We start from the raw sequence: 14984 nt of genomic DNA, 5'->3' as shown, positions 1-14984 counted from the left end.
CCAGGCCCTTGTCAATGACGTTCTCCGTGATGTCCTTTTATTTGGATGACATTCTGATTTCTTCCCGCTCTATGGAAGAGCACGTCCAGCATGTCCGCCGGGTCCTCCAACGCCTGCTGGAGAACAAGTTGTTCGTCAAGGCGGAGAAGTGTGAGTTCCACGTCTCCTCCATCGGGTGCCTCGGCTACATAATAGAGGGCGACCCCGAGAAGATCAAGGCAGTGTCAGACTGGCCCAGGCCCACCAATGTCAAGCAGCTCCAACACTTCCTGGGGTTTGCTAACTTCTATCTGCGTTTCATCAGGGACTACAGCCGGGTCGCTGCACCCCTTACCCAACTCACTTCGCCCTCCGTGCCCTTCGTCTGGTCCGCTAAAGTGGACTCCGCCTTCTCCGAGCTGCATAGGCGCTTCACCTCCGCGTCCATCCTCGTCCAGCCGGACACGTCCCGCCAGTTTGTGGTGGAAGTGGACGCCTCGAGTACCGGGGTGGGGGCGGTCCTCTCCCAACGATCCGCTCTCGACCAGAGACTACACCCCTGCGCCTTCTTCTCTTGCCGCCTGACCCTGGCGGAGGTCAACTATGATATTGGAAACCTGGAGCTCCTGGCAGTCAAGCTGGCCCTGGAGGAATGGAGGCACTGGCTGGAGGGCTCAGAGACCCCCTTCCTGGTCTGGATGGACCATAAGAACCTCGCCTACATCCAGACGGCCAAGCGCCTGAACTCCCGCCAGGCCCGCTGGGCGCTGTTCTTCGGCCGGTTCAATTTCACCCTGACCTACAGGCCAGGCTCCAAGAACATTAAGCCGGACGCCCTCTCCCGGCAGTTTGTCCCGAAGGGGATCCCTCACACCCTGACACCATCCTCTCCTCCTCCTGCTTGGTGGCTTCCGCCACCTGGGAGATCCAGTCCGGGAGGCTCAGCGTGTCCAGCCTGATCCAGGTAACGGCCCACCTAACCGGCTTTTTGTTCCCGACCTTGTCCGCTCCCAGGTGCTCCAGTGGATCCACGCCTCCCGGTTCGCCTGTCATCCTGGAATCGACCATACCCTGTCTCCACTGAAGCAGCACTTCTGGTGGGTCTCCATGAGGGAAGACACCCGCGCCTTCGTCCTTGCCTGCACTGTCTGTGCTCGTGGGAAGGCTTCCCACCGACCACCTGCCGGGCTCCTCCGTCCGCTGCCTGTTCCTGGCCGGCCCTGGTCACACGTCGCCCTGGACTTCGTCACCGGTCTGCCGCCCTCACACGGTAACACAGTCATTCTCACCATTGTCGACCGATTCTCGAAGGCTGTTCACTTTGTTGCTCTCCCCAAACTTCCCTCTGCTTCAGAGACTGCGGACCTGATGGTGCTCCACGTATTCCGCCTCCACGGGATCCCGGTGGACATTGTCTCCGACAGAGGGCCTCAATTAATCTCCCAGGTCTGGAAGGCCTTCTGTCGGGCCCTGGGGGCCACGGTCAGCCTCTCCTCCGGATACCACCCGCAGACCAACGGCCAGTCGGAGCGGGCCAACCAGGACTTGGGGTCCGCCCTCCACTGCGTCACGACCCGGGACCCCTCTGGCTGGAGCGCCTTCCTGCCATGGATCGAGTACGCCCACAACTCCTTGTCCTCCGCTGTCACAGGTCAGTCCCCCTCCGAGTCTTCTCTGGGCTACCAGCCTCCACTGTTCCCTACCCAGGAGGAGGAGATCTCAGTTCCCTCGGTCCAGGCGCACCTTCACCGCTGCAGGAGGATATGAGAGGACACCAGAGCCGTGCTGCTCCACTCCGCTGACCAGAACCGCCACTTTGCCGACCGCCACCGGACCCCGGCCCCAGACTATCAACCAGGTCAGATGGTTTGGCTCTCGTCTCGGGACCTGCCTCTCAAGTCAGTTTCCCGAAAACTCACCCCCCGTTTTGTTGGTCCTTACAAGATTCTGTCAGTCATTAACCCCTCAGTCATCAGACTCCAACTTCCCTCCCATATGCGCATTCACCCCTCATTCCATGTCTCCCAGCTGAAGCCGGTGGTCTCCAGTCCCCTGTCTCCCCCAGCTCCGGAGCCTCCCCCTCCGCTGGTCATCGACGACAATCCGGCCTACATCGTCCGGCAGTTACTGGACGTGCGTCGCCGCGGTCGCGGCTTCCAGTACCTGGTAGACTGGGAGGGCTACGGCCCAGAGGAGCGCAGCTGGGTCTCCCGCCAGATGGTTCTGGATCCTGCCCTCATCCAGGATTTCCATCGGGCCAACCCTGGCAAGCCTGGAGGGTCGCCAGGAGGCGCCCGTAGAGGGGGGGGGTCCTGTCATAGTCACGGTGAGGGCCTTCCTCACCCCTCCTCCGTCCACACCATCACGGCGGAAGCCTTCCTCACCCCTCATCCTCTCACACCCTTATATGGGAGGCATCCGGCCCCAGGCTTCCCACCCTGCCAGTGGGACGCTAATTGACACGGCTGTGAGGGATTACCTCATCAGCGAACTCCTACTTCAGCCCACGGATCCTGCTCTACCCTCGTCGCAGTGTTAACCTAACTTCCTAGGTACGACAACGAACCCTAGCCTTGCTACTCTATCCGTGTTGAAATACCTTGTCCTAATCTTGTTCTCTCTGTGCCCAGGACCACCTCTCCGAGACACCACCCACCTGGACGCTGTACAAGGAGTGCACCTGCTCTCGCCTATTTGCACATTCTTGTACCTGTCGCATATTCTGACCTGTAAACCTGTCTGCTTGGGGGTAACCATTAAAACCAACCTAAAACGCTCCATTCTCTCTCCTCCTGTGTTCTGCTATTGGGCTCCGCCAACCCCTACCCTAACAGACAGAGAGGGTTGGTAGGTGGAGAGAAGGGAGGCTGAGGGACAGAGAGGGTTGGTAGGGGGAGAGAAGGGAGGCTGAGGGATAGAGAGGGTTGGTAGGTGGAGAGAAGGGAAAGTCAAGTCAAGTCAAGTCAAGAGTTTTATTTGTCACGGCATACGGATATACAATGAAATGCGGGTGGTCTTGCCCACAACGATGTGCAATTGGTACAACATATAACATATAATAGAATCCAATACAAAAAATGTGTGCAATAAAATTGTGCAATAACAGGTAGCAGGTAACAATAAATTTGTGCAATGACGGGTAACAGTTGGCAGTTAACAGTAGTAGTAATAGTAGTGCAATACACTGTTACTGTTGCTAATACTAATTTAAAGTGGCCTTTCCTTTTGGCAATAAGTGAGGGTGCGTGCGGCCTGAGTGTGTGCCCGCTCATGCTAAAGTGTTAAGTGGCTGCTCGTGTGTGAGCGTGCACAGTGTGCGTGTCGTGTGTGTGTTCATGTGTGCTTGTGTGTGGACAGTTCAATGTTCTGAGCACTCAATGTACATTGTTCATGGCTCTGATGGCCTGGGGGAAGAAGCTGAGCCTAAACCGCTCTGTCCTAGTAGCTGAGATTTGCAGGCGTCTGCCTGACCTCAGCAGCTGAAACAGGCTGTTATTGGGGTGGTGAGGGTCTTTCATTATCCTGCAGGCTCTGGATTTGCACCTCTTGTTGTATAGAACCTGCAGGGGGGGTAGTGCAATACCCGTGGTACGCTCGGCTGAGCGCACCACTTTCTGTAGGGCCTTCTTGTCCTGTGCCGTGCTGTTTCCATACCAGGCAGTGATGTTTCCGGTCAGGATGCTCTCTACAGCTCCTGAGTAGAAGGACTGGAGTATCTTCCCCGATACTCTGAACTTCCTTAACTGTCTCAGGTGGTAGAGACGCTGTTTCGCCTTATTTACTACTGTGCTTATGTGTGTTGACCATGTCAGGTCCTCTGAGATGTGGACCCCCAGGTACTTGAAGCTGCTCACCCTGTCCACGGTAGCCCCGTTTATCATCAGTGGTGTGTGTGTCCCCTGCTGTCCTCTCCTATAATCCACGATCAGTTCCTTGGTTTTGCCAATGTTCAGGAGCAGGCTGTTGTCCTGGCACCAGCGTTCCAGTACCTCCACCTCCTCCCGGTAGGCCTTCTCGTTGTTGTCCGAGATCAGCCCCACCACCACCGTGTCATCTGCGAACTTCACTATGGAGTTGGAGCTGAACTTGGCCACACAGTTGTGTGTGTAGAGTGAGTACAGCAGGGGGCTCAGAACACAGCCCTGGGGGGACCCGATGCTCAGGGTGATGGTGTTGGAGGTCTGACCCCCCACCCTGACCGCCTGGGGTCTTTCGCTCAGAAAGTCCAGTACCCAGGCGCTCAGGGCGGAGCTCAGACCTAGCTCGATCAGCTTGTCCACCAGTCTGGTGGGGACTATGGTGTTGAACGCTGAGCTGTAGTCAATGAACAACAGTCTCACATAGCCCCCCTTCTGACGGTCAAGGTGCGAGAGGGTGCTGTGCAGTACCTGGGAGACCGCGTCGTCGGTGGACCTGTTTGTCCTGTATGCAAATTGCATAGGGTCCATATCACTGGGGAGGGAGGCACAAATGTGGTCCTTGACCAGCCTCTCGAAACATTTCATGACCACAGAGGTGAGTGCCACCGGTCTGTAGTCATTTGGACATGCTGGGGAGGGTTTCTTCGGCACAGGGATGATGGTAGACCTCTTGAAGCAGGCAGGGACCACTGACTCCGCCAGTGATTGATTAAATATGACGGTGAACACAGGGGCCAGCTGGTTGGCACAGGTCTTGAGTATACGTCCTGTTATGCCATCTGGGCCAGCAGCCTTCCTGGTGTTCACCTGCATAAATGCTCTTCTCACACTGTGTTCCGACAACGAGAGAGCGTCCCCCCCCCCTCGCGGTTGCCCCCCCCCCCTCCACAACAGCCGGCGCGCCAGTGACGTCACTAGCCGGAGAGCCAGCAGCGCCACTGTCTACACCAAACCGAGCGTAGAAGGTGTTGAGCTTGTCCGCGAGGGAGGCGTCGTCGCTCCCCATTGACGGGGCGCTGACTTTATAGTCAGTTATTGACTTCAGTCCCTGCCATAATCCTCTTGTGTCGTTTTGTGCCATTTGTGTCTCCAGTTTGTCAGCATATGTCCTCTTAGCAAGTTTGACTGCTTTGCGTAGAGTATAGACTGAAGCCTTATACTCCTCCATGTTTCCTGACTCTCTACCCAGGTTGTAGGCGGTGGTACGAGAGTTCAGAGCTGCTCTAATAGTGCTATCCACCCACGGTTTCTGGTTTGGGAAAATCCGCACCGTTTTCCTGAGGACAATACCATCAGCTATTGTTGTTATATAACACACCACTATGTCTGCTAATTCACTGACGTCACTGGCACTTCCTATGAACATATCCCAGTCCGTGTCTGCAAGCACGTCCTTGAGCGTGGCCTCTGATTCGTCGGTCCACTTCTTAGTCTCACGTGACACGACGGCGTCACGTGATCTCTGTTGATATGCCGGAAATAACAAGATGGAGTCATGATCGCTCGAGCTTGTGGACCCCGTTAATGGCGGAGCGGCTACTGCCTTGTAACCCGCTTTGAACGGGGAATAGCAGTGGTCGAGTGTGTTCTTCCCTCTGGTGGAGCAAGCGATGTGTTGGAAAAAGGACGGCATCACTTTCTTCAGGTTGGCCTGGTTGAAATCGCCGGCCACTACCATCGCTGCGTCTGGGTGTTTGATCTGGTGTCTGTTGAGATGATCGTGTAATTCGCCCAGCGCTTTGCCCGTGTTCGCGTGTGGGGGAATATACACGGCAGTCATGACGACTGCTGTGAACTCCCTCGGGAGGTGAAACGGACGACATAGGATAGAAAGATGTTCCAAGTCCGGCGAACACGAGTTTGAGAGGACCTGCACCCCCTCGGGATTAACCCAGGAATTGTTCGTGATGAGGCAGACTCCGCCGCCGATGGTCTTTCCTGAGCCAGCGTTGCGATCTGCACGTAAGACTGTGAAGGCATCCGAGGGAGAGACGCTTTTGTCTGGGGTCGTCGACGTGAGCCATGTCTCTGTGAGACATATAATGTTGATGTCTCTCATCTCCCGTTGGAACCGGACCCTCGCTCTCAGATCATCCATCCTACCCTCCAACGAACGGGCATTCGCCAGAAAGATGGATGGAATTGCTGGGCGGTAAGCAGCTCTTTTTAGTCTCAATCTGATACCTCCTCGTCTTCCTCTGTGTCTTCTCCTGCCGTCGCCTTTGTTCTTTTCTTTGCCGCCATTCTCCCGTCTGATTTCTGCTGGCCATTCTAGGTCAAAAGTGTCTCCAAACTCCTCTTTGAGCCCGGGGTTCAGGTCCATAAGTGTCTGACGGTCGTATGACGTACCCGCCAGTGTTGCTTTAAATAAAAAAGTAGCAAAAACAAACATAATAGCTAAAAGTGAGTACATCGTTGCGGAGCTAAAACCAGAGGCGTCTGACCAGGGTCGCGTCCTCTCAATAGGGAGGCTGAGGGACAGAGAGGGTTGGTAGGGGGAGAGAAGGGAGGCTGAGGGACAGAGAGGGTTGGTAGGTGGAGAGAAGGGAGGCTGAGGGACAGAGAGGGTTGGTAGGAAGCGAGAAGGGAGGCTGAGGGACAGAGATGGTTGGTAGGTGGAGAGAAGGGAGGCTGAGGGACAGAGAGGGTTGGTAGGGGGAGAGAAGGGAGGCTGAGGAGGATCTGAGCGACCGAGAGGGTTGGTAGGGGGCGAGAAGGGAGGCTGAGGGAGGATCTGAGAGAGAGTTGGTAGGGGGCGAGAAGGGAGGCTGAGGGAGGATCTGAGAGAGGGTTGGTAGGGGGCGAGAAGTGAGGCTGAGGGAGGATCTGAGAGAGGGTTGGTAGGAGGAGAGAAGGGAGGCTGAGGGAGGATCTGAGAGAGGGTTGGTAGGAGGAGAGAAGGGAGGCTGAGGGAGGATCTGAGAGAGGGTTGGTAGGAGGAGAGAAGGGATGCTGAGGGAGGATCTGAGAGAGGGTTGGTAGGGGGAGAGAAGGGAGGCTGAGGGAGGATCTGAGAGAGGGTTGGTAGGAGGAAAGAAGGGAGGCTGAGGGAGGATCTGAGAGAGGGTTGGTAGGAGGAGAGAAGGGAGGCTGAGGGAGGATCTGAGCGACAGAGAGGGTTGGTAGGGGGTGTGGAAGTCATTGAGATATGGGGCATTTGGTGAAGGGCTTTTTAGGCGAGGACCAATATTTTGTAGTTGATCTGGTGGGATACAGGAAGCCAGTATTTTAGGACTGAAGTGATGTGGTGCATATAGACATATAGCATATATACATAGAACATATAGCATATAGACATAGAGCATATATACGTAGAGAATATATTGCATACAGACATAGAACATATATTGCATATAGATGTAGAGCATATAGAGCATATAGACATAGAGCATATATTGCATATAGACATAGCACATATATTGCATATAACAGAGCATATATTGCATATAGACGTAGAGCATATATTGCATATAGACGTAGAGCATATATTGCATATAGACATAGATCATATATTGCATATTGTAGTGACTACATTATTGGTTCGTGTTCTCCTCTGACTGTGTTGTGTAGTGGGAGGGAACTATTAATCTGGCACCGCGGCCAGAGGGGACATCTATTGCGGTGGGACTCGCTGTTGTCATTCATTACTGTGCTGGCGATTACATGTGCTGTTGTTTTGTGTTGACTGACGTGACTTTGTACATTAAAACAAGCATTACGTTACCTCCGTTTATTCCTCTTTCCTCCGGGCACTACACTGGTGACCCCGACGTGGATTTTTGTTACGGCGAATTGTGTACAATAATCAGCGAACAAACATTCTTACAAAATGTCCGGACGAGGAAGACATTCTGGCCATCGGCAGCCATCACCATCCCCCGTCAGGGAGGCGCGTGGTGCACGCACGCCCACGCTCAAGCTACCTGAGTTCTGGGAGTCGGCTCCGGCTGCATGGTTTGCTATTGTGGAGGCAAACTTCAACAAGAGCAACGTGGATGACGACGACGACCGGTACAACCACACGGTGGCAGTGTTGGGCAGCTCCACCGCAGCTCGAGTGGTAGGTTTTTTGTCTGATCCCCCGGCGACGAACAAATATGAGCGCCTCAAGACCCTACTGCTAGATACATTTGAACTGTCCGCTGCAGAGAGGGTGCGCCGCCTATTTGCTATGTCGGAATTGGGAGACGAGAGACCTTCTGCCCGCATGGAGAGGATGCTGAATCTGCTGGGGACAGAAGACCCCATGATCCTCTTTACGGAGCTGTTCATGTGCACGCTGCCGGCACAAGTGAGGATGGCACTGGCCAACACCGACATCGTGGGCCCCCGCGCCCTGGCCAGGGAGGCGGACCGTTTCGTTTTGGCCATGCCTCAGAGGTCCACCGACCTGCTCGCTCCCGCGACTGCCCCGCCACCGGACCGTCGCAGGAGAGCGAGGGATGCCGCCAGGCCTTCTGGTCAGCACGGTAACACAGCGGGCCATTGCTTCTTCCATGCCACGTTCGGCGCCAAGGCCAGACGGTGCCGCTCACCCTGCACCTTCGGACCTACGGGAAACGGCGGGGCCGGCGCTCAGTAGTGGCCCTGAGCGCTGGCGTAACCAACAGGCTGCTCTTCATCCGAGACACCGCCTCTGGTCGCAGTTTCCTTTGCGACACGGGTGCCCAGTGGAGTATCATTCCGGCAGAGAGGTCGGATGTGGCAAAAGAAGAGTGCGGTCCGCAGTTGGCGGGTGCGGACGGCACGCCCATCCGCTCTTACGGCACAAGGGCGGTGGACGTATGCTTCGGAGGACAATGTTTTTCGTGGGATTTTGTCGTTGCGGCTGTCACATTCCCCCTCCTTGGCGCGGATTTTCTGTGTGCCCACAACCTGCTAGTGGACGTGGGGAACAAGCGCCTGGTCAACTCGCAGACTTTCGCTTCCTTTGCATGTACGCAGGGGGAGGCCGTCTACGGCGGGTGGTCCAATACACTCGCCAAAAGTGACCAGTACCTTCAGCTGCTCGCTGAGTTCCCCGACCTGGGCAAGCCCACTTTTTCCGCGCCCACGGTGAAACACGGGGTGGAGCACCACATTGAGACCAGCGGGCCTCCCCTCTACGCCAGGGCCAGACGCCTCAACCCGGAGAAGCTGGCCGTCGCCAGGGCGGAGTTTACGCACATGGAGCAGGTGGGCATCGTTCGGCGCTCGAACAGCCCCTGGGCGTCTCCCCTGCACATCGTCCCTAAGTCAGACGGTGGGTGGCGCCCATGTGGGGACTACCGCCGCCTCAACGACGCGTCCAAGCGTGACCGCTACCCGGTCCCGCATGTCCAGGACTTTGCGGCGAACCTGGCAGGCAATCGATTCTTCTCAAAAGTGGACCTGGTACGGGGGTACCATCAGGTGCCGGTGCACCCCGAGGACGTCTCCAAGACGGCCGTCGTCACGCCCTTTGGGCTTTTCGAGTTCCTGCGAATGCCGTTCGGCCTGAAGAACGCGGCGCAGACCTTCCAACGCCTCATGCACTCGGTGCTCCGGGACCTACCATTCCTCTTCGTCTACTTGGACGACATCCTCGTAGCGAGCGCCACAGAGGAGGAGCACCTGTCCCACCTCCGAACCCTGTTCTCACGGCTCAGCCAGCATGGGCTGATCGTCAACCCAACGAAGTGTGAGTTCGGGCGGGGCGCCATCGACTTCCTCGGGCACCGGGTCTCCGCAGAGGGGGTGACCCCCCTCCCCTCGAAGGTGGAAGCTGTCGCCGCATTTCCGCGCCCCCGCACAGTCAGCGAGCTCAAGGGGTTCATCGGGATGGTGACCTTTTATTATCGCTTCCTCCGCCACATCGCTCACATCCTGCGGCCTCTGTACGACGCCCAGAAGGGCAAGACGCTGAAGCAGCCAGTGGACTGGACGGCGGAGCGGGTCAAGGCTTTTCAGGACACCAAGGAGGCCCTGGCCCGCGCGGCCATGTTGGCCCACCCCTCGCCCTCGGCGCCCACCGCTCTCACCACGGACGCCTCTGATTTTGCTGTGGGAGCCGTGTACAAGCAGTGGGTTGGGGACGCCTGGCAGCCGCTTGCCTTCTTCAGCCGCCAGCTGTCGCCCAGGGAACAGAGGTACAGCACGTTCGACAGGGAGCTCCTCGGGCTGTGGCTTGCTGTCAGGCACTTCCGTTTCTTGCTGGAGGGACGCGAGTTTACGGCCTACGTGGACCATAAGCCGCTCACGCACGCCATGTCCAAGGCGGCAGAGCCGTGGTCCGACCGCCAGCAGCGCCAGCTCGCCTACGTGTCCAAGTTCACCACGGACATCCAGCACGTTGCTGGGAAGTCCAACCAGGTGGCAGATTGTCTCTCCAGGGCGGTGGTCGGTGCGGTGCAGCTGGGTTTGGACTACGTCAGCATGGCTGCGGACCAGGCCGCCGATCCTGCCGTCCAAGCTCTCAAGTCGTCAGACACTGGACTGTGCCTGGAGGAGGTAGTGTTCGGTGACGCGGGGGTTACACTCTTGTGCGACGTCTCCATGGGTCAGCCGCGGCCGGTAGTCCCCGCCAACTGGAGACGCCCTGCCTTCGAGGCCATACGCGGCTTGTCTCACCCTGGCAGGAAGCCGTCCTTGCGACTGGTGTCGGAGAAGTTTGTGTGGCAAGGGCTCAAGAGGGATGTGAGAGCCTGGGTCAACACGTGCACCGCCTGCTAGCGCGCCAAGGTGCATCGGCACATCAAGGCCCCCCTGGAACAGTTCTCCGTGCCCGAGCAGAGGTTCGACCATGTCAACGTGGACCTGGTAGGACCGCTGCCCCCCTTGCACGGATACAACTACCTTTTCACCATGGTGGACGCAGCATGGGGTCCCTACGTCGAGGATGCCCCCGGAGCTGCACTCTGCGAGGTTCGTGTTCATCCGTCACGATGGCCACAGGACTCCGCTACGCCCTCCTTACGACGGACCCTTCCGCGTCATCGAGGCCAGGGCCAAGAACTTTGTGGTCGACGTGGGGGGTAGGCCTGAGTGTGTGTCCGTGGATCGCCTCAAGCCGGCCCACTTGGACCTTGAACTGCCCCTGGACTTGGCCCTGCCACCGCGCAGAGGCCGGCCCCCGGTCCTACCTCCCCTGCCACGCCGTGGCCATTCCCCCCTGCGACCCCTCACACCCCCCGCAGCTCGCAAGCATCTGGTCACTGCCCCCCATCCTGCTCGGCAGGAGGATGTGACGGACATTGTCACACCCCCTCCCGCACCTCCTGACTTTACCTACAATCGTAGGGGCCGGGCCATACGCCCTCCTCACCGTGAGGATTTCGTATATTGAGGTGAACACTGGGGGGGCTGGTGTAGTGACTACATTATTGGTTCGTGTTCTCCTCTGACTGTGTTGTGTAGTGGGAGGGAACTATTAATCTATTGCGGTGGCACTCGCTGTTGTCATTCATTACTGTGCTGGCGATTACATGTGCTGTTGTTCTGTGTTGACTGACGTGGCTTTGTACATTAAAACAAGCATTACATTACCTCCGTTTATTCCTCTTTCCTCCGGGCACTACAATATAGACATATAGCATATAGACATAGAGCATATAGACGTAGAGAATATATTGCATATAGACATAGAGCATATATTGCATATAGACATATAGCATATAGACATAGAGCATATATTGCATATAGACGTAGAGCATATATTACATATAGACATAGAGCATATATTGCATATAGACATATATTGCATATAGACATAGAGCATATATTGCATTTAGACATATATTGCATATAGACATAGAGCATATATTGCATATATACATATAGCATATAGACATAGAGCATATTGCATATATACATATAGCATATAGACATAGAGCATATATTGCATATAGACATAGAGCATGTATTGCATATAGACATAGAGCATATAGACATAGAGCATATATTGCATATAGACATAGAGCATATAGACATAGAGCATATATTGCATATAGACATAGATCATATATTGCATATAGACATAGAGCATATATTGCATATAGACATAGAGCATATATTGCATATAGACATAGAGCAGGGGTCTCAAACTCAATTTACCTGGGGGCCGCTGGAGGTAGAGTCTGGGTGAGGCTGGGCCGCATCAAATATTCCACAAAAAAAGGGTTTCAAGTAGGGATGTCCGATATTATCGGCCGACCGATATTATCGGCCGATATCGGCAGTAAAATGTGATATCGGAAAATATCGGTATCGGTTTAAATTTTTTTTAAAACAATAACAATATTGCATACAGTGAAATTATTAGTTACCTGAAATTATTCCGTTTTTTTGGGGGGGAAACCCTGCATATATCGGTATCGGTTGATATCGGTTGATATCGGTATCGGAAATTAAGAGTTGGACAATATCGGAATATCGGTATCGGTAAAAAAGCCAATATCGAGCATCCCTAGTTTCAAGTATTCCAAAAAAAGTACAACCATACTGACTGATTGATTGATTGATTGATTGATTGAAAAATGTATTAACAGATTGCACAATGGATACAGTACAGTACAGCTCAATACATACAATTGTTAAGGGGATGCAGACCAGAGAAAGACTTCATCAGGGTCCCCCATTTTCAATTCATCAGGACATATATGACATACATATAGACAGTACTGCTACATCTATACATTTATGACATACCAGATTTGCAAATACAGTACTGTTTGTGATACAAAAAGAGTCCAGAAAAGAGAGTATATACATTTGACGTAGAAACTGTACATTGGCTGCGGTCAGGTGGCGTAGCGGAGATTGCGTTTGTCACCAAACGCCGGAGACGCTGGATTCGCCTGTTAGAATCCAGCTCACAGCTCCGGCGTTGTCACCAGCTTGGCTGGCCGTTCACACTAATACAATTGGCAGTATTAGAGGGTGGGAAAGCTGGCGGGGTGGGTCCGGGTCGTTGTAAACAGCGACTCCTACAGTTCGGTCGGGGCGCCTGCTCAGCGCGGATAGGATCTAAGGGGGGTAGTGTGATCCTTCCACACGTTACACCCTCTCAGTGAGAGTCCGCGCTGCCAGGTGAAAAGAAGCGGTTGATTGGCTAGACATGTGTCGGAGGAAGCACGTGATAGCCTCCACTCTCCCAGACCGACTGTGGGGGGTAAGTGCGCAGCGACCAGAAAGGGGATTGGGAATTGGCATAACGACTAACATTGGGATGGGAGAAAATCGGAGGAAAAAGGAGGGGGGTGGGGTGGGGTTGGGGGGGACTGTACAAGTTTCAAGTTTCAAGTTTCTTTAATAGTTGTCATACAGAAGTACAGAATACTTTTATACAAAATGCTTCTTACTGTTACGCTCCAGAGACTGTGCTAGACAAGATAAGTATGAAATAAAATAGTATAGCATGTAAAATAGAAGTAAAAATAGAGGTCACAGTGTTCAGTATAGACATATGTACAATGTTCGATGCAGAATAGAAATAACTGAGTTACCATACAATATACAATATACTATGCAATGTACTAATATACAATACTATATAGTGCAGAGCAGAAATGGGATGAGGTACAATTTAGGTACAATTTACAGTAAGGTGTACGAGTTGTAGTGCAAATCCTTTGCCAATAAATATAAAGTGTAAAGTGTGTTTAGGTGATCTAAAGTGTGGAGAGTGGGTGCTGCAGTGTGTTGTTTGTTTAAGTGAGTGTGTGCGTGTGGGTGTGTGTGCTGTGTGCATTTGATGGTTGTTGCATAGTGTTTATTGTTCGTTGAGCAGCCTGATGGCCTGGGGATAGAAGCTTCTTCTGAGTCTTTCTGTGCTCGCCTTAAGACTCCGGTATCGCTTGCCTGACCGCAGCAGTTCAAAGAGGCAGTTGTTCGGGTGGCTGGAGTCCTTGATGATTCTCTTAGCCTTCCCCCTGCACCGCTTGTTGTAAATGTTCTGGAGGGTGGGAAGCCCCCTCCAATTGTGCGTTTGGCTGAACGTGTCACTCTTTGTATTCTGCTACGGTCTTGTGTAGTGCTATTCCCAAACCAGGAGGTGTGGGGGGGGGGTTGGGTAGGAGGGGTGGGTGGGGGACACTGTACAACTGTACAAGCAAAACTGTACATTGGAATATTGACAAAACCATACTTGGTCATTTACTGTACATTGGAGGGGGTTGGGTTAGGACATTTACAGGGGCCAGTTTTGAATTGCAGTCTCCCGTAGGTGTTCTTTGAGAGTGGTTTTGAAAGTGGGTAGTGATTCACATTCCTTTACAGCTGTGGGTAGGGCGTTCCACATTGATGTGGCATAATTGCGAAACGTGTTTAGTCCCTTGTTTGAGCCGAATCTGGGTTTAACATGATTTGTGGAGCTCCCTCTGGTGTTGTGATCGTGGTATTCACTGACCTTTGGGTTGGCAGTGTCAGCAGGGTGGGAAGCCGGTGGGGTGTATCCTGGCCATTGTAAACAGCGACTCCTACAGGTCGGTCGGGGCGCCTGCACAGCGAGGGAGGGAACTGGGGGAGGGTAGTGTGATCCTCCCACGTGTTACACTTCCCCAGTGAGAGTCCTCGCTGTCAGGTGAAAAGAGGCCGGCTGGCTGACTCCACATGTATCGGAGGAGGCATGTGACAGACTTCAGCGCTCCCTAGACCGGCAAGTGGTCTGGGGGGGGGGGGGGGGGGGGGGGGCAAATGCACGCAACGACCAGGAAGGGGAGGGGGAATTGGCATAACGACTAAATTGGGATGGGAGAAAAATACAGAAAAAGGAGGAGAAAAAGTAGAAAAAAAACAAGTATTCACTTGTACTTGTTATATATTATGTATAACCTTTGTGTATGGTTAGCCTAAGCGGTGTTGGTTTATTCGAATGGTCAGAATGGGTTAAGATGGTGTCTGTGACCTAATCTAAAGATAACATTTACATCACACACAGCTAACGAACCCTAACACCCAGACGCAGAGCTGAGACGGAGAGAGAGAACGGAGAGAGGAGAAGGAGAGAGGGTGATAAGAGATCATGTGTAGGGTATATAGAGGCTCCTTCCTCTCTCTCTCTCTCTCTCTCTCTCTCTCTCTCTCTCTCTCTCTCTCTCTCTCTCTCTCTCTCTCTCTCTCTCTCTCTCT

This window comes from Notolepis coatsorum (genome assembly GCF_963971535.1).
Source record: "Notolepis coatsorum genome assembly, chromosome: 1".
Classification (NCBI taxonomy): Eukaryota; Metazoa; Chordata; class Actinopteri; order Aulopiformes; family Paralepididae; genus Notolepis; species Notolepis coatsorum.
This window is presented reverse-complemented; position numbering follows the sequence as displayed.